Here is a 22,728-nt window from a genome sequence, read left to right as displayed (position 1 = left end):
ATTTTTCTTGATGATTTTATGATTATATTTTTTACATTTGATTTTTAAAATCCATCCACCATTTATTTTGAGTATGGGTAAGGTAGGAATTAATATTTTTTCTAAAAATTTAGCCAAATATCCCAATGACACATATTGAAAAGTCAATCTACTTGCCTCTAATTAGAACTGCCACCATTATTTTTTTTTTTTTTTGCTTTTAAATAATTTTATTTAAAAAGATCATCCCAACAGCACCCCCCGCCCCCCACTCCCACGTCACTGCAAGTCGGTAGGGCAAATGTACACGTGGGCCCCAAGGAGACCCCAAGTGGCCTTTACAGTGCCACCCCTTGGCATGTTGTGCTTCCCGAGAGCCCTAAGAAAACCCCATATAGAAAAATACAAGGAATATGCTCCAATCTCAGCCAGAGAAAAATACAGCTTTTAGGGGGTGGAAGGGGCATGTCCCAGGGGCTGTACCCAAAATGCATAGGCAGGCAGGACGCTCACTGGGGGACAGGTGTCAGGAGGTGTCAATTCTGGGGGGGTGAACAATCCCCATGAGAAGACAGAGGAATATTGCATATGAGAAGGCCGGCGTGGCCAGGAGATCCACCCGCCGGGCCTGGTTGCATACGTCTGGGGGAACCGCAGAGGCCTCAGCCCGAGGAGGGCAGAAAACTGTTCAGGGTCGCTGCATCGTCCTCGGCTGCTGTTGAGCGTAGCTTTCCCAAGCCCAGCGGGCAGACATGGTTCTGCCCTGACAGGCAGGCCAGTACCTACTCAGAGACTGTCAACCCCTTAATTGTCCAGAGGGGGTCAGACCAGAGGGGTTCAGACAGCAACGAGAAGGGACCCAGGGTGAAAGGAAGAGATGTCTTGACTCCCTATCGAGTCCCTTGAGTGGAAGAGCCTTTTTCAGGCCTCCAGGGGATTCAGGGGTAGAGGAGGATGAAGGTGGGAGTGGGCACCCCGTTTTCCTGAGACACTGTTAAGAGCTGGGCAGGGGCAGAACAGGTCCCAAGACCTGGCTGAATCCTTTCTGCCCACCTCCATCTCAGGGGCCACAGCCCAGACCACCAGGTGGACACCCCGGGCCCTTCTCAAAACCAGAAGGGTTTCTGGACTGCAGAAAATGAGGAAAGTGATGTTAAGGGATACTGGTGCTTCCAGATTTCAAGTGAGAATCAACTTCCTTGAATGACCACTTTGGACACTGTCACTGCTGGGTGTGAGAAAGGATGGCCTGTCTCCCCTGCCTGTCTGTCTGTCTGGCTCTGCTTCTCTCTCCTCCTTCACTGATTTATTAGGCTAGGAGCTCTATCATCTTACATATCCTACTTATTTCCATGGTTTTCCCATCTTCACTGTAATAGCAGCTGAATGGAACCCCCTGGGTCTTTTGTCCTGAAATGACTCCCACCCACCCTGAGGGGCCTGGGCTAAGACGGGTGTATTCATATGGTCCAGTGGCCACACGTCCTACTAAAGCAGCAGGAGGGGCTGACAGCCCAAAGCCTGACACCAAGCTCGCCCAATGGGCCCAGAACTGAGGTCTCAAACTACAGAGGCTTCGACCAGAGTCTCAGAAATGAAAGAACCCCTCAAAGGGCCAGTGCTTCCTGGGAATCCAGACACCCCAGTTCAGAGTCTCCTAAGTGGGGATGCTGGTGAGCCCTGAACACCAGACTCTGGAGAAGGGAAGTGGCTGGACTCTTCCGCTGAGCAGCCTCCTTCCTGGTGGGAGGCTGTCCAGATGAAGTAGCCCCCACCCTCCCGCGACCGCACAGGTGGGATCAGGTCCCGCCTTGCTCACCTCCTGAGACAGGGCGCTCACTCCTCCCTCACAGCACTCAGGCTCCATGGCTCTTCTGGGAGAACACTCCTTACGTGGAGCTGAGCTGTCCCCGCACTAGACGCTCTTCCCAGGGGTTCTGGAGGTACCTGGGGCAGCCCCTGTACGCCCAGCTGAGCAGCTTGCCTTGACCCCTACTGGGCAGGCCCCACACTGGGCATCTTGGAGGTCCAACTGGAGAAAGACCTCGATATCACCGCAACTGGGTCCGGCCCCCTGTTGCCGCAGACATGGAGAAGAGTCTGGTCAGAGCCTGCCAGATGACAGATGGACGAGTGGGTGGCCACTTCTTCAGCCTGGCTGCATGTGTGGGCGCCAGGATCTTCCAACGTGTCCAGACCATCTGCTGACTTCAAAGCATCCGTGGGCCTCTGGGGCCTGGTGCTCGTGGGGCCCGGCTGCTCTGGGCCAGCGGGTTGAGGCTGATGACCAGCTCCACGACATCGCCCGCCTCGGCCAGGAGCGGCACCGTCAGGCAGCAGTCAAGGTCCCGCGTGTGAACGTGGTTGACCTGGAGGACCCTGTCAAAGGGCCGGAGACCCCCACGTTGAGCTGGCCCATCAGGGCGCACAGTGTGGACATAGACGCCCTTCTCCAGGAGGCCATCTGAGACACTAAAACCGAAGTCACTCCGTACAGGGTCCTTGTGCAGTGTCACCTTGTGCATCTCCAAGGGTGTCGGCAGCAGCACCTCCTGCATTTCTTCTGGGGAAGCTCGTATCTCCTGGTTCCTCCTCCAGGGCCGGTGGCCAGGCCTGCCCTCGAGGGCCACGTTCTGCACGGTGCCTGTCATGATGGATGCCTCCAGCTCCCTCAGCAGCTCCGACTGACCGCATGACTCCAGGTCTTCAAGGGCTGCCACCATTATAATGCAGCTAATTCTACATATTTTAGATTCTCTAATCTGTTCTATTGACAAAATTGTCAGTTTTTGAATCATATCCCACAATTTTAATTAACATAGCTTCATACTGTGTGTTAATATTTGAAAATGCAATTCTCTTTATTATTCTATTAAGAAAATGTAGACATTCTTACATAAATAATCATACAAATTTCATAAATTATACTACAAAGATTTTAATGTGAAGTGCATACATTTAGAGATTTTGAAATATTTAACATACTTTAACATTGAGATTTTTCATGTAGAAGTATGATGACTTTTCTGTTTATTAAGTTATTTTTTGTCTTTACTATATGTAATAGTTCTTTAGATCTTCTTTTCAATTTTATTGACAGGTAATTTTTAACATTTGTTAACCCTGCTGATTTTAACTTCATTATAAATTGCATCTTTTTGAAGTTAAAAATTATAATTGATTATTTCAATGAGAGCTTTTGATTCTCCTAAGATTTATCTAATATCCTGGCAATTTACTAAATACCCATTAGTTCTAATAGCTTACAGTTTGTAGTCTTGAATATTTATAGATAACTATTAATAATGATAGCCTTCTCTTACCAACATTTAAACCTCATTTCTTCTTCCTCAAATTATATTGGCCAGTGCTGCCAAACACTACTGAATATTTATCTTAACACACAGCTCTTTCCTTATCTTTTTCTTGGGTTTCTAATGTCTTTTAGTTTAGTATAAATTTTGTGTGAGTTTCAGGATAAGTTTTGTCAAGCCAAATGATGTTTAAATATCAACTTGACTCACTGATGAGCAAGCAACTGATAACTCCCACAAAATTAAATTTAAAAATATATCTTTGGGCTTCCCTGGTGGCACAGTGGTTGAGAGTCTGCCTTCCAATGCAGGGGACACAGGTTCGTGCCCTGGTATGGGAGGATCCCACATGCCTTGGAGCAGCTGGGCCTGTGAGCCATGGCTGTTGAGCCTGCACATCCAGAGCCTGTGCTCCGCAATGGGAAAGCCCACAACAGTAAGAGGCCCGTGTACCACACAAACACACACACACACACAAAAAAAATATATATATAGATAGATAGATAGATTATATATATATATATATATATATATATATATATATATATCTTCGACTCTGCCTCTAATACCCCTGAATTAAACTTACTCATCCATGTGTATGTGAAGGAGTGAAATGGAAAGTGAAAAACAGTGAAAAGAGAAACAAAAAAAGAAAGAACTTGTTTTGCCTAAACACAGTTTTAACAGTTCAAAAAAGGCAAAGGTATGTGTCACATGTGAACAATGATCATCATTCAGCAAAATTGTCCTGAGTGCCCAGGAAGAGTCAGGCACTCTTCTGGTCTTTGAGCTATGCTGCTGAAAGAGGATAAAATGTCCTTGCCTGCATGAAACTTTCATTTTAGAGAAATTGGTGACAATGAACAGATAAATATACATGGTAGGACGAATGTGAGAAAAAACAAATATGAAGCAGCAAAAGAACATGCATGTCAAAGGAGAGTGTTATTTTTTTATAGAGAATTTTCAGGGAAGATCGTTATATTAAGATGACATTTGAACAGAGATCTGAATAAATTCAAAAGTAAGCAAAAAGCAAAATGGCAGACTAAGACTCTACAAGTTCTCATTCCCATACAGAACCATTGAAAAAAACATCGACAAATATTGTACATTAACACACATACGTGGAACCTACAAAAATGGTACAGATGAACCAGTTTGCAGGGCAGAAATACAGACACAGATGTAGAGAACAAACGTATGGACCCCAAAGGGGGAAAGTGGCGGGGGGGGTGGTGATCGTGGGATGAATTGGGAGATTGGGATTGACATATATACACTAACATGTATAAAATGGATAACTAATAAGAAACTGCTGTATAAAAAAATAAATTAAATAAAATTCAAAAATTAAAACAAACAAACCAACAGAATAAGCATCAGTTATCCAGGCAGAAAGTGTCAAAAGTGACTGTTTTGGAGCTCTTTATTTCCTTTGAGCACTGTCAGTTTCTAAGGAAAGACTGGATGGGAATCTGTGGTTGAGCCTGGTCAATGTGAGCCTTCAGAGTGGTAGCATCTACTCAGCCCCTTCCCCACAGGCTTGTGGCGGACATCTGTGGGGATGGGCATCATGTTTCTGGCATGGCTTGCTGGAGGTAGCATGGGCAATAAGCACCATGTCCTCTAAATGTTGGAGTTCTGTGCTGAATTGCAGACTCCTGCTTCTGATCACAGGGGTGCAGATACAGAGGATGACTGCCGCTGTGTCAACCCACATCAACTGAAGTGGCTTCCAGAAGATCTCAAGGAGCTATATATGTTTTAGTGGACATTCAAAAATAACAACGTGCATAGGGATTTTATAAAGGCACTGTTAAGTGCTGAGAAAGAATCATAGGCTCAGAAGAAACCTGAGAAGACCTTAAACTTTCACCTCAGGCTGATCCCTATGATAGTCAACAAACAGCAAACCCTTGGGAACAAGGAGAATCTGATCTGTAGAGTTACCACATTATAAGGTTCCAGTGTCCAGTTTTCAACATAAAATCACAATGCGCGCAAAGAAATAAGAAAGCTTGGCTCATTCAAAGGAACAGAATAAATCAACAGATAATATATGTGAAGAAACTGAGATATTGGACTTGCTAGACAAAGACTTCAAAACAATTGTTTAAAAGCCTTCAAAGCACTAAGGAAAGACATGGGCAAAGACAGAAAAATGTATAAACAAAATGATAATATTAATAAAGATATATATATATTATTAAAAGGAGCTAAAATATAATTCTGGAGCTAATAAGCACAATAACTGAAGTGGAAATTACATAAGAGGAGTTCAGAAGAAGATTAGAGAAATTGAGAGAAGGAAACAAATATTAAAGTAGAATGACAAATGAAACTGCCACATCTGAGGAACAGAAAGAGAAAATAATGAAGAAAAGTGAAGAAAGGCTGTATGACTTGTAAAATCCCATAGAGCAGACCAATACACATTGTGGGAATCCCAAAAGGGAAACAGAGATAAAGGGACAGAAGAATATTTGAAGACATAATGGCTGAAAACTTCCTAAATTTTATGAAAGGCTAAATTTTACAAATTCAACAAGGTCAACAAATTCCACCTAGAATAAACTCAAAGATACCCACACCAAGATACATTATAACCCAAGATACATTATTGTCAAACACTAAAGATGAAGAGAGAATCTTGAAAGCAGCAAGAGAAAAGTGACTCAAATACAAGGGGTTGTCAATGATTTTTTCAGTCAATTTCTCATCAGAAAACTTGGAGGCTAGAAGACAGTGGGATAATGTACTTAAAGTGCTAAGAAAAGGTCTGTCATTGAAAACTCTATATCCAACAAAACCGTCCTTCAAAAACAAAGGAGAAATTAAGATAATCCCAGATAAAAGCTGACTGAGTTCAACACCACAAGACCTAGCCTATCAGCTACACAAGCTACATCATGAAAGGATGCTACACAATAACTCAAATCCATCTAAAGATATAAAGATCTATGGTAAAGGTAAATACATGGGCAAATGAAAAAGTGATTATTGCAATTTTGTTTTGTAACCTCACTTTTTATTTATTATAGAATTTAAAATACAAATATGTAAAATAATTATAAATCAATGTTATCAGGTGCACAATGTATAAAAATGTAATTTGTGAAATCAATAACACAAAGGGATGGGGAAGTAGCTGAATAGGAGTACAGTTTTTGTATGCAATTGAAGTTAAGTTGGCATCAATTCAAAATAGATTGTTATAATTTTAAGATGTCATGTCATCCCCATACTACCCAGAAATAAAATATCTATAGAATATCCACAGAATGAAATGAGAAGGGAATCAAAATGTATCATTGTAAGAAACAACTAAACATGAGAAGAGGCAGTAATGGAGTTAAAGGACAAAAGCTATAAAACATACATAAAACAAATAGTAAAATGGCAGAAGTCATTTATTCTGTATCAGTAATTGCTTAAAATGGAAATGTATTTTTTTACAATGAAAATGCAAAAATTGGTAGAATAGACAAATATTCATGATCCAACTATCTTCTGTCTACAAGAAAGTGTTTTAGTTCTAAATAAATCTAAATAGATCTGAATAGATCAAATAGGATGAAGGTGAAAGGATTAAAAAATATATTCCCTGCAAATAATCACAAAAAGATAGCTGTGGTGGCTATCAGACAAAATAGATTTTACATTAAAACATTTTTAAAGAAGGAAAAAAGATATTATGTATTGATAAAAGGGTCAATTCACCAAGAAGATGAAACAAACATATATGTCAGATGTCAGAGCCCCAAAATCCATGAAGCAAACATTGATAGAATGGAAGGGAGAAATAGACAGTTCTACAGTAATAGTTAGAAACTTCAATGCACAACTTTCCATAATGGATAGAACACCTAGACAGAATACCAGTAAGGAAAAAGAGGATTGAACACAATTATAAACAAAGTAGACCTAGCAGACATATATAGAATAATCCACCCAACTTTTTTTTTTAAAGTGCACTGTAAACATTCTCCAGATGGATCTTATGTTAGGCCACAAAATAAGTCTCAAAAATTTGTAAAAGACTGAAATCTTAAAAGGTATCTTTTGTGACCACAATGAAATGAAGCCAAAACTCAATAACAGAAGAAAACTGGACAAGTCACAAATATATGGAAATTAAACAACACACCTAAAATAACCAATTAGTCAAAGAAAAAAAAAATAAAAATTATAATATACCTGGAGACAAATGAAAGTGAAGTCACAGCACACCAAAACTTATGGAATGCAGTGAGAGCAGTGACAAGAAGAATATTTATATCTGTAAATGCATAAGTTAAACCTAAATTTATACCATAGTGAACTAGAAATAGAAGAGCTAATTAAACCCAAAACTAGCAGAAGAAAGAATAGGTTTAGAGCAAGATCAATAAAATAAAGAAGAGAAAATAGAGAAAAATCAATGAAACCAAAGTTGTTTCTTTGAAGAGATCAACAATATTTAAAAAACAGATTGACTAAAAAAGAGACAGGACTCAAATTTTTAAAATCAGAAGTGAATATGAGTACAGCCATCCTGAACTCACAGAAATAAAAACGATTATAAGAGTGTACCATCAACAAATCTACTCCAACAAATTGGATAACCAAGATGAAACAGACAAATTCCTAGAAGAACACAATCCATCAAAACCAAAATATAAAGAAATAAAAAACCTTAAAGAAAATTTTAAAATATAAAAAAATACTCAACATACTAGGAGTAGAAGGAAATTACTTAAACATGATAAAAATTACCTATGAAAAGTCAACAGCCAATATCATGTACAATGGTGAGAGGTGAAAGCTTTCCCCAAGTTCAGAAACAAGACAAGGATGCTCTCTTTAACCACTTCTGTTCAAAATAGTATTGAGACTTTTAGCCACAACAATTAGTCGAAAGAAAGAAGGAAGGAAGGAAGGAAGGAAGGGAGGGAGGGAGGGAGGGAGGAAGGAAGGGAAGAAAAAAGGGAGGGAGGGAGGAACGGAGTGAGGGAGGGAGAAAAGGAAGGAAAAGAAAGATTTTCAACAAGGGTGCCAAGACCATTCAATGGGGAAAAGGTAACCTAGAAAACTGGGTATCAACATGTAAAAAGTGAATTTGCACCCTTCTATGATGGCACACACAAAACTTAACTGAAAATAGATCAAAGACCAAAGTGTAAATAAAAGTATAAAACTCTTACAATTAAACATAGGGGGAAATGTTCACGACATTGAAATTGGCAATGATTTCTTGGATATGACACCAAAAGCACAAGCAACAAGAGAAAATAATAAACTGAAAGTCATCAAAATTTTAAAAAAGAAAAAAAAAATTGTGCCTCAAGGTACACTATCAATATTGGCAAAAAACTACCTGTGGAATGGAAAAAAATATTTTCAAATCACTTATTTTATAAAGGTTATAAACCAAACTATCTAAAAAATCCTAAAACTCAATGATGAAGAACAAATAATCCAAATTAAGAATAGGCAAAGTACTTAAATAGATATTTGTCTAAAGAAGATACGCAAATGACCAATAAGCTCAGGATAAGATGCTTAGCATCACTGGTCATTAAGTAAATACAAATAACAATAAAAACCACAATATTATATTATGTTATACCCTTTAGGATAACCATTATCAACAAAATGGAAAATAATAAGAGTTAATGAAGATATGAAGAAATTGAACCCCTCGTGCAGCTGCAGTTTCATTGTTCTTCAAAAAGTTAAACACAGAATTACCATATGATTCAGCAATTCCACTTATAGGTATATACCCAAAGGAATTGAAAGCAGAGACTTGATCACATACTTATGTGCTCTATAGCAACATTATTCACAACAGCCAAAAGTTAGAAACAACCCAAATACTCATCAACCAATGAATGAATAAACAAGATGTGATATCCACATACAATGGAATATTATTCAGTCTTAAAAATGTATAAAATTCTGATACATGATCTGACATACATGAACCTTGAAAAAATTGCCAGGTGAAATAAGTTAGACACAAAAGGATAAATATTTTATGATTCCACTTATATGAGATACCTAGAAGTAGAAACTTCATAAAGGCAGAAGATAGAATAGAGATTGTGAGATCCTTGGGGGAGGAAAGTAGTAGGGAAGTATTATTTAATTGATACAAAGTTTCTGCTTGGGATGATGCTCTGGACATAGAGAGTAGGGATGAATGCACAACTTCATGAATGTGTAGATAACCCTTGCAGAAGACTCTCATATTTAGAAAATAAAATACAAACAACAACAACAACCCTGAGGTGGGAGAATGCCTGGGACAGGAGACCCGTCTGAGTAAGAAGGCAAGGGGGAGCAAGGGCACATAAGTCAAGTCCAAAAGGCAGGCAGGGGTCAGATCTCTGAGGGCCTTTTAGATCATGATAAGGTCTTTGTGTTTACTTTAAATGGGATCAAAGTTCTTAAAGGGTTTTGAGCAAATGGGTCACTTAATATAATCGATGTTTTAAAAAAAGAGTGCTTGATCATATGTTGAGAACAGAGTGTAGGGTGGCCATGTTGGAAACAGAAAGATAAGTTTGGATGTCATTGCCAACAGCCCAGGCAAGGGATGACAGAAGCTTGAGTTAGGCTGGTGACAGGGTACACAGGGAGGAGTAAACCGTTGGAGGACACATTCTGAAGGCAAAGCTGGCAGGATTTGCTGATGGTTCTGATGCGTGCTAAGAGAGAGGAAAAGGAATCAAGGATTCCAGTGTTCTTGACTTTGAACAGCTGGTGAAATAGAATTGCCCTTTACCAAAATGAGGACTACTGGCAAAGGAGAACTTTTACAGAATTCCATAACTTGTAAACTATTACTGCTATGCTTACGGATTCCAAACAATCATCTTAGTCATAGGTCCTTCTGTTATGAAGCTTGAATAAATGTTAGAGCAAAAGGCAGGGAATGGTCATTATTATTATTATTTTAAGTTTTTCAATGTGTTCCATTAATTCTCAGTGTAATTTCCAAATTTATTCATATGGCATATATATTTTCTTTGTTTCTTTGCTTTTGGCCATGTGGCATGTGGGATCTTAGTTCCCTGATCAGGGATCGAACCTGTGCCCCCTGCATTGGGAGCGCAGAGTCTTAACCACTGGACCACCAGGGAAGTCCCGATGGTCATTATTATACTCCCTGGTTAGACTCTCTGGAGTTCACAATGACCTCCACAGCTTTGTAATTCTGGATAAATTTCTCAGGAGCTTATAAGAACTATCTAGGTAGGCAGAGGCCAGGCTCGTTTTCTGAAAAAACAAACAAACAAACAAAAAACAACAGATATAGAGATAGAGGGAGAGTGAGACAGCGAGAGCGAGAGCGAGAGCGAGAGCGAGCGAGCGAGCGAGAGAGAGAGAGAGAGAGAGAGAGAGGTCTCATCCAAAAGGCAGAACACATTGCTTGGAAGTTCTGGCCATTAACAGCAGGTAGGATGGGTAAGTTTTCTATAGCATCCAGGATGTTAGTTTAAGTGCTGAATATGCTCTGTATACAACTGAAACACAAGAATGTTACTGTATTAATATATACAGATTATACAAAATCCTAGGCATGCTGTCAGTGTCAGGATCCAGTGAATTCTGATTGTGGGTAGCCAGAGCTCAATCAACCAAGTGGAGATTTAGGGTGAGGACTGAAAACTGGGGCAGGTCTGAATGGAGTATGGCAGGCATCATTGCAAAGAAGGGTATGAAAACAGACAACCCAGGACAGAGATAAGGCTTTGGAGTCCCTGACTTTCCAAGGATCTCTAACCTCACATAAGAAAAGAATCCAATGTTGCTCTCTGTTACCACTTTCCTTAGCCCCATTTCTCAGGAGTTCATGGAACTCTATGATTAAATAAAGCTTATGGATGACCTGAGAGGATAAAAAAGAAACATGAGATGTTTGTCTGTGGCAAGAGGAATCGTAGTTTTCTTTGGTGAGAAAGAGTATAGGGAGGTCTTGGGAATGGTAAATAAGGGAGCAGAATAATCTCTGCATCCCCCAGAAGCAAAGCATTGAAAGGTGCAAATAAGAGATGGCCCTGTGTATTAATCCATTCTCGTGTGCTGCATATTTACCTAAGAGTAATTCTGGTGATAAATCACACGCTCTTTATCTATTTGACCCATTGATATAGGTAAGTCCTTTCTTAAATATTCATTGCCATTTAGACTTCTCAATTATAACGGTTAATGCTTTGTGCCTCTTTATGTATGGCTGACTATACATACATGTGTATGTGATCTGACTACCTTCATTTGTTTTATTTATAATTGGGTGCTTATATTCTTATCTGCAGAATGCAGATGGTGTGCACTAGGCTAGTGTTCCCCCTCCACTACAGATGCATTTTAACTCCTTTTCCTAGAAATAAACAGTGTGGTGTCATTAACGACAACAGAATGCCCTTGCCATGCTTCTTGTGTGGATGCCAGTGTTGAGGAAAAGGAGTGCTGTCTTGCAGTGGCTGTTAGGGCTTAAGCCCGGGACCACCACACAACTAACCCCCAGGGAAGCTTGCTATGTCAAACGTCAGTATGCTTGTGGAGATGCCATAGCTGATCTTTCCAATGACAAGGGAAATAAGCCAGTGGGCACAGCAGTTAAGGTTATGCAGCTGTTTCTGATATCACATGGCTCTGGATTGCTGTCTCTCATCTGATGCCTGGCTGTGTCCCTGCATTAACCAATGAAAGATCAACTGCTTCAATTGTACATATCACACTGCTGGGTTTGTTTCCACCTCATCTGCCTCAACAGCATTTCTCTTTCTGCCAAGCCTGAAGTTAGCACCATTTATTGAGTTTCCACAGTATATATATATAGACACTTGGAGAGATATATGGGTATTAATTGCAGCAGACTTCTTTGAAGGAGGGACTGAATAAATTATTATTTAATTAAAGCTCAAATCAAGGCTGATAATAAAATGAATGTCTGGGCAGTTGGATGGTCCCTGCCTGAACCAATTGGACTATAATTATATATGGCCATGGACAAATCACTTCACTGGAACGTGGATGGCTGTAAAACTGAACAACCCCAATGAATGGCTATTGTAAATCAAGGGATGGTGATAGCTAATCGGATGGAGGTCTTCCCACAGTGGGGAGTTAAAGTTTTGTGAAAACAATTCCCAACCCTGGCTAAAGTGAAGATAGACTGCGTTCTTTCTAAAAGCATCATGGATGAAGCCTTGAGCAATGTCTTCTTGAGTTTCCTTTTTGTCACTGTGAAGATACTGGCTTATGAATGGATGAACAGTGAATCAATGATTCTGGGTGAAGAGGGACGTGAACTTGGAGTCACACAGATTAAGATTTGAATCCAGGCTTTGCTAGTTAATTGCAGTGTGATCGCGGGTAAGTTACTTAAGGTTTTCAAGGCTTTGTTTCCTAATTTGTAAAGAACATGTAATAACCTGTATAGGCATGTGTTTCTGAAATTGTATATAGCATATGTAAAGCACTTACATTAGGCTCTAGAGGCATGACGGTGTTGATTTCTACAAGTTTAAAAATTATATTATTTTGGGGAGTTCTCTGGCACAGTGGTTAAGAATCCGCCTGCCAATGTAGGGGACATGGGTTCGAGCCCTGGTTCAGGAAGATCCCACATGCTGCGGAGCAACTAAGCCCATGTGCCACAACTACTGAGCCTGCACTCTAGAGTCCACGAGTCACCACTACTGAGCCCATGTGCCGCAACTACTGAAGCCTGTGCGCCTAGAGTCCATTCTCTGTGACAAAGAGAGGCCACCAAAATGAGAAGCCCACGTACTACAACCAAGAGTAGCCCCCACTCACCACAACTAGAGAAAGCCTGCACACAGCAACAAAGACCCAATGCAGCCAAAACATAAATAAATAAATAAATAAATATTACATTATTTTAAATGAAAAATAGTATAAAATCACTATAAAGTTTTATATTAAAACCCTAGGGTTTGGGGGCTTATTTGGAATAGCACCTAGAGCTATAACTTTAACTAATGTGTTTTAATGAAACCCATATTAACATTTGTTTTTGTTTTTCAGTAATACTTTACTTTTCAGGGAAGTTTTAGATTCACAGAAAAGTTGAAGGGAAGATATAGAGATTCCCACATACCCCCTGCCTCCACACATGCACAGGCCGCCCGTTATCAACATTCCCCATATTGGTTACAACTGATAAACCTACATGGGCACATCATAATCACCCAAAGTTCATAATTTACATTACAGTTCTATCTTGGTGTTGTACAGTCTATGATTTTGAACCAATGTATAATAACATGTATTCATCATATGGAATCATACAGAGTATTTTCACTGCCCAAAAAATTCTTGGTGTTTCACCTATTTGCCTATTTATCCTTCACTTCTCACTCCTCCAACCCCTGGTAGCCACTGATTTGTTATTTTACCATTTCCATAGTTTTGCGTTTTCCAGAATGTCATATGTTGGAGCCATACATTATGTAACCTTTTCCAATTAGCTTCTTTCACTTGAATATACATTCAACATGTTATGTTGTTTTTATTGCTACTATATATTTCTTTCAAAATTTGTTAAAATAATTGGAAAAGTACCCTCAAACAAATTTTTAAAAAGATCATAGTTTGATATCCAAATACAACCACATTAACTTTATAATCATACATCATAGCTATGTTCACATGTAATTATCAGATATGAATGACCACTTGAATCAACAGCCTAATAGTTCATTGAGTGTACATGCTGTTATATATTTTTATTGTTAAACATTCAGTTTATTTCTAGTTTTGTACTATTACTAATAATACTGTCAATACTTCTGAGTTTAATTAAATGTTTGTTGATACGAATAAATATATATGTGTACAGAAAATAAGCACAGTTTTCTGGAGATGTGTTAGCTTAGGTTACAGACACTTACTAACTGTTACTAATGAAAATGCTAAAGGTAGGGCTCCATTCTCCTTCAGAACTACTTCCCTGCTGCTTGTGATATTCTCTCCACACCTTCTCCATCTCTTCATGGCAATTTCACTCACAAATTTCCTGGTTTTCTACTCCTTCTTCACATTTAGCTCATAGCTATGTTTCCATTGACATGTCTACCTCAAAGACATTTTTCACTTTAATTTCTCAATGGCCAATGTTTTAGCAATGGTTTTCATGGATTTTCAGTATTTAATAATTATTTTCATTCTTTTTTATGGCTGAGTAATATTCCATTGTAAATATGTTCCACATCTTCTTTATACATTCTGGACCTAGAAATGATCAAACTAAGTCAGACAGACAAAGACAAATATCATATGATATCATGTATATGTGGAATCTAATAAAAATGATACAAATGATCTGTTTTTATAAAATGGAGACAGACTCACAGATCTTGAAATCAAACTTATAGTTACTGAAGGGGAAACATGGGGGGAAGTGATAAATTAGGAGATTGGGATTAATATATAGACACTACTATATATAAAATAGGTAGCTTACAAGCACCTACTGTAAAGCACAGGGAACTCTACACAATATTCTTTAATAACATATGCAAAAAAATATGAAAAATAATGTATATATATGTGTATATATATATACATATATATATAATTCACTTTTTTGTACACCTGAAATTGACACAGCATTGTAAATCAATTATACTCCAATAAAAATTTTTAGAGCCTAGGGGGAAGATGGCAGAAGAGTAAGAGGTGATCACCTTCCTCCCCACAGATACATCAGAAATACATCCACACGTGGAACAACTCCTACAGAACACCTACTTCATGAACGCTGGCAGAAGACCTCAGACCTCCCAAAAGCCAAGAAACTCCCCACGCACCTGGGCAGGGCAAAAGAAAAAAGAATAAACAGAGACAAAAGAATAGGGACGGGACCTGCACCAGTGGGAGGGAGCTGTGAAGGAGGAAAGGTTTCCACACACTAGGAAGCTCCTTCGCGGGCGGAGAGTGTGGAGGCTGGTGGAGGGGGAAAGCTTCGGAGCCGTGGAGGAGAGCACAGCCACAGGGGTGTGGAGGGCAAAGCGGAGAGATTCCTGTACAGAGGATCGGTGCCGATGGGCACCGGAACTCAACAGCCCGAGAGGCTTGTCTGCTCACCCGCCGGGGCGGGCGGGGCTAGGAGCTGAGGCTCTGGCTTCGGTCAGAACTCAGGGAGAGGGCTGGCAGTGTGAACACAGCCTGAAGGGGTTAGTGCACCATGGCTAGCTGGGAGGGAGTCCGGGGAAAAGTCTGGACCTGCTGAAGAGGCAAGAGACTTTTTCTTCCCTCTTTGTTTCCTGGTGCGTGAGGACAGGGGATTAAGAGCGCTGCTTAGAGGAGCTCCAGAGATGGGCACGAGTCGCAGCTAAAAGCATGGACCCCAGAGACGGGCATGAGACACTAAGGCTGCTGCTGCCGCCACCAAGAAGCCTGTGTGCGAGCACAGGTCACTATCCACACCACCCTTCCGGGGAGCCTGTGCAGCCTGCCACTGCCAGGGTCCCACGATCCAGGGACAACTTCCCCGGGAGAACGCATGGCGCGCCTCAGACTGGTGCAGCGTCACGCCAGCCTCTGCCACTGCAGGCTGGCCCCGCACTCCGTGCCCCTCCCTCCCCCCTCGGCCTGAGTGAGCCAGAGCCCCCGAATCAGCGGCTCCTTTAACCCCGTCCTGTCTGAGCAAAGAACAGACGCCCTCTGGCAACCTACACGCAGAGGCAGGGCCAAATCCAAAACTGAGCCCATGGGAGCTGTGAGAACAAAGAAGAGAAAGGGAAATCTCTCCTAGCAGCCTCAGAAGCAGCGGATTAAATCTCCACAATCAACTTGATGTACCTGCATCTATGGAATACCTGAATAGACAACGAGTCATCCCAAATTGAGGAGGTGGACTTTGAGAACAAGATATATTATTTTTTTCCCTTTTCCTCTTTCTGTGAATGTGCATGTGTATGCTTCTGTGTAAGATTTCATCTGTACAGCTTTGCTTTCACCATTTGTCCTAGGATTCTATACATCCATTTTTTGTTTCTTTTTTAAAAATATTTTTTTCTTAATAACTATTTTTTATTTTAATAACTATATTTTATTTTGTCTGTATTTTCCTTCCTTCCTTTCTCTTTCTTACCTTCCTTCCTTCCTCCTTCCTTCCTTCCTTCCTTTCTTCCTTCCTTTCTTTATTTCTTTCTACATTTTTTCACCCTTTTATCCTGAACGGTGGGGATGAAAGGCTCTTGGTGCTGCAGCCAGGAGTCAATGCTGTGCCTCTGAGGTGGGAGAGCCAACTTCAGGACACTGGTCCACAAGAGACATCCAAGCTCCACATAATATCAAATGGCGAAAATCTCCCAGAGATCTCCATCTCAACACCAGCACCCAGCTTAACTCAACGACCAGCAAGCTACAGTGCTGGACACCCTATGCCAAACAACTGGCAAGAGAGGAACACAACCTCACCCATTAGCAGAGAGGATGCCTAAAATCATAATAAGTCCATAGACACCCCACAACACACCACCAGATGTGGACCTGCCCACCAGAAAGACAAGATCCAGCCTCATCCACCAGAGTACAGGCACTATTCCCCTCCACCAGGAAGCCTACACAACCCACTGAACCAACCTTAGCCACTGGGGACAGACACCAAAAACAACGGGAACTACGAACCTGCAGCCTGCAAAAAGGAGACCCCAAACACGGTAAGATAAGCAAAATGAGAAGACAGAAAAACACACAGCAGATGAACGAGCAAGATAAAAACCCACCAGACCAAACAAATGAGGAGGAAATAGGCAGTCTACCTGAAAAATAATTCAGAATAATGATAGTAAAGATGATCCAAAATCTTGGAAACAAAATAGACAAAATGCAAGAAACATTTAACAAGGAACTAGAAGAACTAAAGATGAAACAAGCAACAATGAACAACACAATAAATGAAATTAAAAATACTCTAGATGGGATCAATAGTAGAATAACTGAGGTAGAAGAACGGATAAGTGACCTGGAAAATAAAATCGTGGAAATAACTACTGCAGAGCAGAATAAAGAAAAAAGAATGAAAAGAACTGAGGACAGTCTCAGAGACCTCTGGGACAACATTAAATGCACCAACATTCGAATTATAGGGGTTTCAGAAGAAGAAGAGAAAAAGAAAGGGACTGAGAAAATATTTGAAGAGATTATAGTTGAAAACTTCCCTCATATGGGAAAGGAAATAGTTGATCAAGTCCAGGAAGCACAGAGAGTCCCATACAGGATAAATCCAAGGAGAAACATGCCAAGGCACATATTAATCAAACTGTCAAAAATTAAATACAAAGAAAACATATTATAAGCAGCTAGGGAAAAACAACAAATAACACACAAGGGAATCCCTATGAGGTTAACAGCTGATCTTTAAGCAGAAACTCTGAAAGCCAGAAGGGACTGGCAGGACATATTTAAAGTGATGAAGGACAAAAACCTGCAACCAAAATTACTCTACCCAGCAAGGATCTCATTCAGATTTCATGGAGAAATTAAAACCTTTACAGACAAGCAATAGCTGAGAGAGTACAGCACCACAAAACCAGCTTTACAACAAATGCTAAAGGAACTTCTCTAGGCAAGAAACACAAGAGAAGGAAAAGACCTACAATAACGAACCCAAAACAATTAAGAAAATGGGAATAGGAACATACAGATGGAGAACTACCTTAAATGTAAATGGATTAAATGCTCCCACCAAAGACACAGACTGGCTGAATGGATACAAAAACAAGACCAATATATATGCTGTCTACAAGTGACCCACTTCACACCTAAAGACACATACAGACTGAACAGAAGGGGATGGAAAAAGATATTCCATGAAAATGGAAACCAAAAGAAAGCTGGAGTAACAATCCTAATATCAGACAAAATAGACTTTGAAATAAAGATTATTAGAAGAGACAAAGAAGGACACTACATAATGATCAAGGGATCGATCAAAGAAGAAGATATAACAACTGTAAATATTTATGTACCCAACATAGGAACACCTCTATACATAAGGCAAATACTAACAGCCATAAAAGGGGAAATCGACAGTAACAAATTCATAGTAGAGGAATTTAACACCCCACTTTCACCAATGGACAGATCATCCAAAATGAAAATAAATAAGGAAACACAAGCTTTAAATGATACATTAAACAAGATGGACCTAATTGATATTTATAGGACATTCCACCCAAAAACAACAGAATACACATTTTTCTCAAGTGCTCATGCAAAATTCTCCAGGACTGATCATATCTTGGGTCACAACTCAAGCCTTGGTAAATTTAAGAAAATTGAAATTGTATCCAGTACCTTTTCTGACCACAACGTTATGAGACTAGATATCAATTACAGAAAAAGATCTGTAAAAAATACAAACACATGGAGGCTAAACGATACACTACGTAATAACGAAGTGATCACTGAAGAAATCAAAGAGGAAATAAAAAAATACCTAGAAACAAATGACAATGGAGATACGACGACCCAAAACCTATGGGATGCAGCAAACGCAGTTCTAAGAGGGAAGTTTATAGCAATACAATCCTACCTTAAGAAACAGGAAACATCTCGAATAAACAACCTAACCTTGCACCTCAAGCAATTAGAGAAAGAAGAACAAAAAAACCCCAAAGTTAGCAGAAGGAAAGAAATCATAAAGATCAGATCAGAAATAAATGAAAAAGAAATGAAGGAAATGATAGCAAAGATCAATAAATGTAAAAGCTGGTTCTTTGAGCAGATAGACAAAATTGATAAACCATTAGCCAGACTCATCCAGACAAAAAGGGAGAAGACTGAAAGCAATAGAATTTGAAATGAAAAAGGAGAAGTAACAACTGACACTGCAGAAATACAAAAGATCATGAGAGATTACTACAAGCAACTCTACGCCAATAAAATTGACAACCTGGAAGAAATGGACAAATTCTTAGAAGTGCACAAGCTGCCAAGACTGAATCAGGAAGAAATAGAAAATACGAACAGACCAATCACAAGCACTGAAATTGAAACTGTGATTAAAAATCTTCCAACAAACAAAAGCCCAGGACCATATGGCTTCACAGGAGAATTGTATCAAACATTTAGGGAAGAGCTAACACCTATCCTTCTCAAACACTTCCAAAATATAGCAGAGGGAGGAACACTCCCAAACTCATTCTACGAGGCCACCGTCACCCTGCTACCAAAACCAGACAAGGATGTCACAAAGAAAGAAAACTACAGGCCAATATCACTGATGAAGATAGATGCAAAAATCCTCAACAAAATACTAGCAAACAGAATCCAACAGCACATTAAAAGGATCATACACCATGATCAAGTGGGCTTCATTCCAGGAATGCAAGGATTCTTCAATATATGCAAATCAATCAGCGTGATATATCATATTAACAAATTGAAGGAGACAAACCATATGATCATCTCAATAGATGCAGAGAAAGCTTTTGACAAAATTCAACACCCATTTATGATAAAAACCCTGCAGAAAGTAGGCATAGAGGGAACTTTCCTCAACATAATAAAGGCCATATATGACAAACCCACAGCCAACATCGTCCTCAATGGTGAAAAACTGAAAGCATTTCCACTAAGATCAGGAACAAGACAAGGTTGCCCACTCTGACCATTCTTATTCAACCTAGTTTTGGAAGTTTTAGCCACAACAATCAGAGAAGAAAATGAAACAAAAGGAATCCAAATCGGAAAAGAGGAAGTAAAGCTGTCACTGTTTGCAGATGACATGATACTCTACATAGAGAATCCTAAAGATGCTACCAGAAAACTACTAGAAATAATCAATGAACTTGGTAATGTAGCAGGATACAAAATTAATGCACAGAAATCTCTGGCATTCCTATACGCTAATGATGAAAAATCTGAAAATGAAATCAAGAAAACACTCCCATTTACTATTGCAACAAAAAGAATAAATTATCTAGGAATAAACCTACCTAAGGAGACAAAAGACCTGTATGCAGAAAATTATAAGACACTGATGAAAGAAATTAAAGATGATACAAATAGATGGAGAGATATCCCATGTTCTTGGATTGGAAGAATTAACATTGTGAAAATGACTCTACTACTCAAAGCAATGTACAGATTCAATGCAATCCCTATCAAACTACCACTGGCATTTTTCACAGAACTAGAATAAAAGTTTCACAATTTGTATGGAAACACAAAAGACCCTGAATAGCCAAAGCAATCTTGAGAATGAAAAATGGAGCTGGAGGAATCAGGCTCCTTGACTTCAGACTATACTACAAAACTACAGTAATCAAGACAGTATGATTCTGGCACAAAAACAGAAAGATAGATCAATGGAACAGGATAGAAAGCCCAGAGATAAACCCATGCACATATGGTCACTTTATCTTTGATAAAGGAGGCAGGAATGTACAGTGGAGAAAGGACAGCCTCTTCTGTAAGTGGTGCTGGGAAAACTGGACAGGTACATGTAAAAGTATGAGATTAGAACACTCCCTAACAGTATTCACAAAAATAAGCTCAAAATGGATTAAAGACCTAAATGTAAGGCCAGAAACTATCAAACTCTTAGAGGAAAACATAGGCAGAACACTCTATGACATAAATCACAGCAAGATCCTTTTTGACCCACCTCCTAGAGAAATGGAAATAAAAACAAAAATAAACAAATGGGACCTAATGAAACCTCAAAGCTTTTGCACAGCAATGGATCCATAAACAAGACCAAAAGACAACCCTCAGAATGGGATCAAATATTTGCAAATGAAGCAAGTGACAAAGGATTAATCTCCATAATTTATAAGCAGCTCATGCAGCTCAATAACAAAAAAACCAAACAACCCAATCCAAAAATGGGCAGAACACCTAAATAGACATTTCTCCAAAGAAGATATACAGATTGTCAACAAACACATGAAAGAATGCTCAACATCATTAATCATTAGAGAAATGCAAATCAAAACTACAATGACATATCATCTCACACCAGTCAGAATGGCCATCATCAAAAAATCTAGAAACAATAAATGCTGGAGACGGTGTGGAGAAAAGGGAACACTCTTGCACTGCTGGTGGGAATGTGAACTGGTACAGCCACTATGGAGAACAGTATGGAGGTTCCTTAAAAAACTACAAATAAAACTACCATATGACCCAGCAATCCCACTACTGGGCATATACCCTGAGAAAACCATAATTCAAAAAGAGTCAGGTACCAAAATGTTCATTTCAGCTCTATTTACAGTAGCCCGGAGATGGAAACAACCTAAGTGTCCATCATTGGATGAATGGATAAAGAAGATGTGGCACATATATACAATGGAATATTACTCAGCCATAAAAAGAAGCGAAATTGAGTTATTTGTAGTGAGGTGGATGGACCTAGAGTTTGTCATATAGAGTGAAATAAGTCCGAAAGAGAAAGACAAGTACCATATGCTAACACATATATATGGAATCTAAGAAAAAAAAATGTCATGAAGAACCTAGGGCTAAGATGGGAATAAAGAGTCAGACTTACTAGAGAATGGACTTAACGATATAGGGAGGGGGAAAGGTAAGCTGTGACAAACTGAGGGAATGGCATGGACATATATACACTACCAAACGTAAAATAGATAGCTAGTGGGAAGCAGCCTCATAGCACAGGGAGATCAGCTCGGTGCTTTGTGACCACCTGGATGGGTCGGATAGGTAGGGCGGGAGGGAGGGAGATGCAAGAGGAAGGAGATATGGGAACATATGTATATGTATAACTGATTCACTTTGTTATAAAGCAGAAACTAACACACCAGTGTAAGGCAATTATACTCCAATTAATATGTAAAAAAAAATTAAAAAGATGACTCCCTCCATAATGCATGCTATTAAAACTATACTATAAGCATAAAAATTAATTATTTTCAATACTGGACAGTTTAAGTATTTTATCTAAGCCCTTAATTTTTTATTACTTATATGCTAAATATCTTTAGTTTGTCAGGTCAAGAACATACAGTCCTATTTATCCTCTGTCTGTAAGAAGACTCTAGTAACCTAGGAGAGCAGATACGTTTTCCCCAAATATGTTAAAATATTCAATTTTCTACAAGCATTGGAAAGTGAGACAGATCTCACTCCTTTGTGAACTGAAGGACACTGCAATCTTAGCTTGGGAACATTGAGGAAAGCAGAACAGGAATGGACTGCCTTTAGATTGCACGGGAGATGTGTAATGCTGGGCAGCCTGCTTGCTGTGGCTGCTTGTGGTTATGCCTATTTCCAGGCTTTCTTTTTTTTTTTCTCTAATTTAAAAAAAAAATTTATTGGAGTATAGTTGCTTTACAATATTGTGTTAGTTTCTGCTGTGCAGTGAAGTGAATGAGCTATACGTATACATATATCCCCTCCTTTTTGGATTTCCTTCCCATTTAGGTCACCACAGTGTATT

The 22,728-nt window shown here is 39.5% G+C and overlaps 1 long non-coding RNA gene across 1 annotated transcript in view; it reads right to left on the bottom strand.

The window, feature by feature from the left end:
• LOC137225923 (uncharacterized) overlaps nt 1-22,728 on the bottom strand; it is a 152,373-nt gene that overhangs the window by 90,209 nt on the left and 39,436 nt on the right. The gene's annotated exons all lie outside the window — the stretch shown is intronic.

This window comes from Pseudorca crassidens, chromosome 6 (genome assembly GCF_039906515.1).
Source record: "Pseudorca crassidens isolate mPseCra1 chromosome 6, mPseCra1.hap1, whole genome shotgun sequence".
In the NCBI taxonomy this organism is placed as follows: Eukaryota; Metazoa; Chordata; class Mammalia; order Artiodactyla; family Delphinidae; genus Pseudorca; species Pseudorca crassidens.
This window is presented reverse-complemented; position numbering and strand designations above follow the sequence as displayed.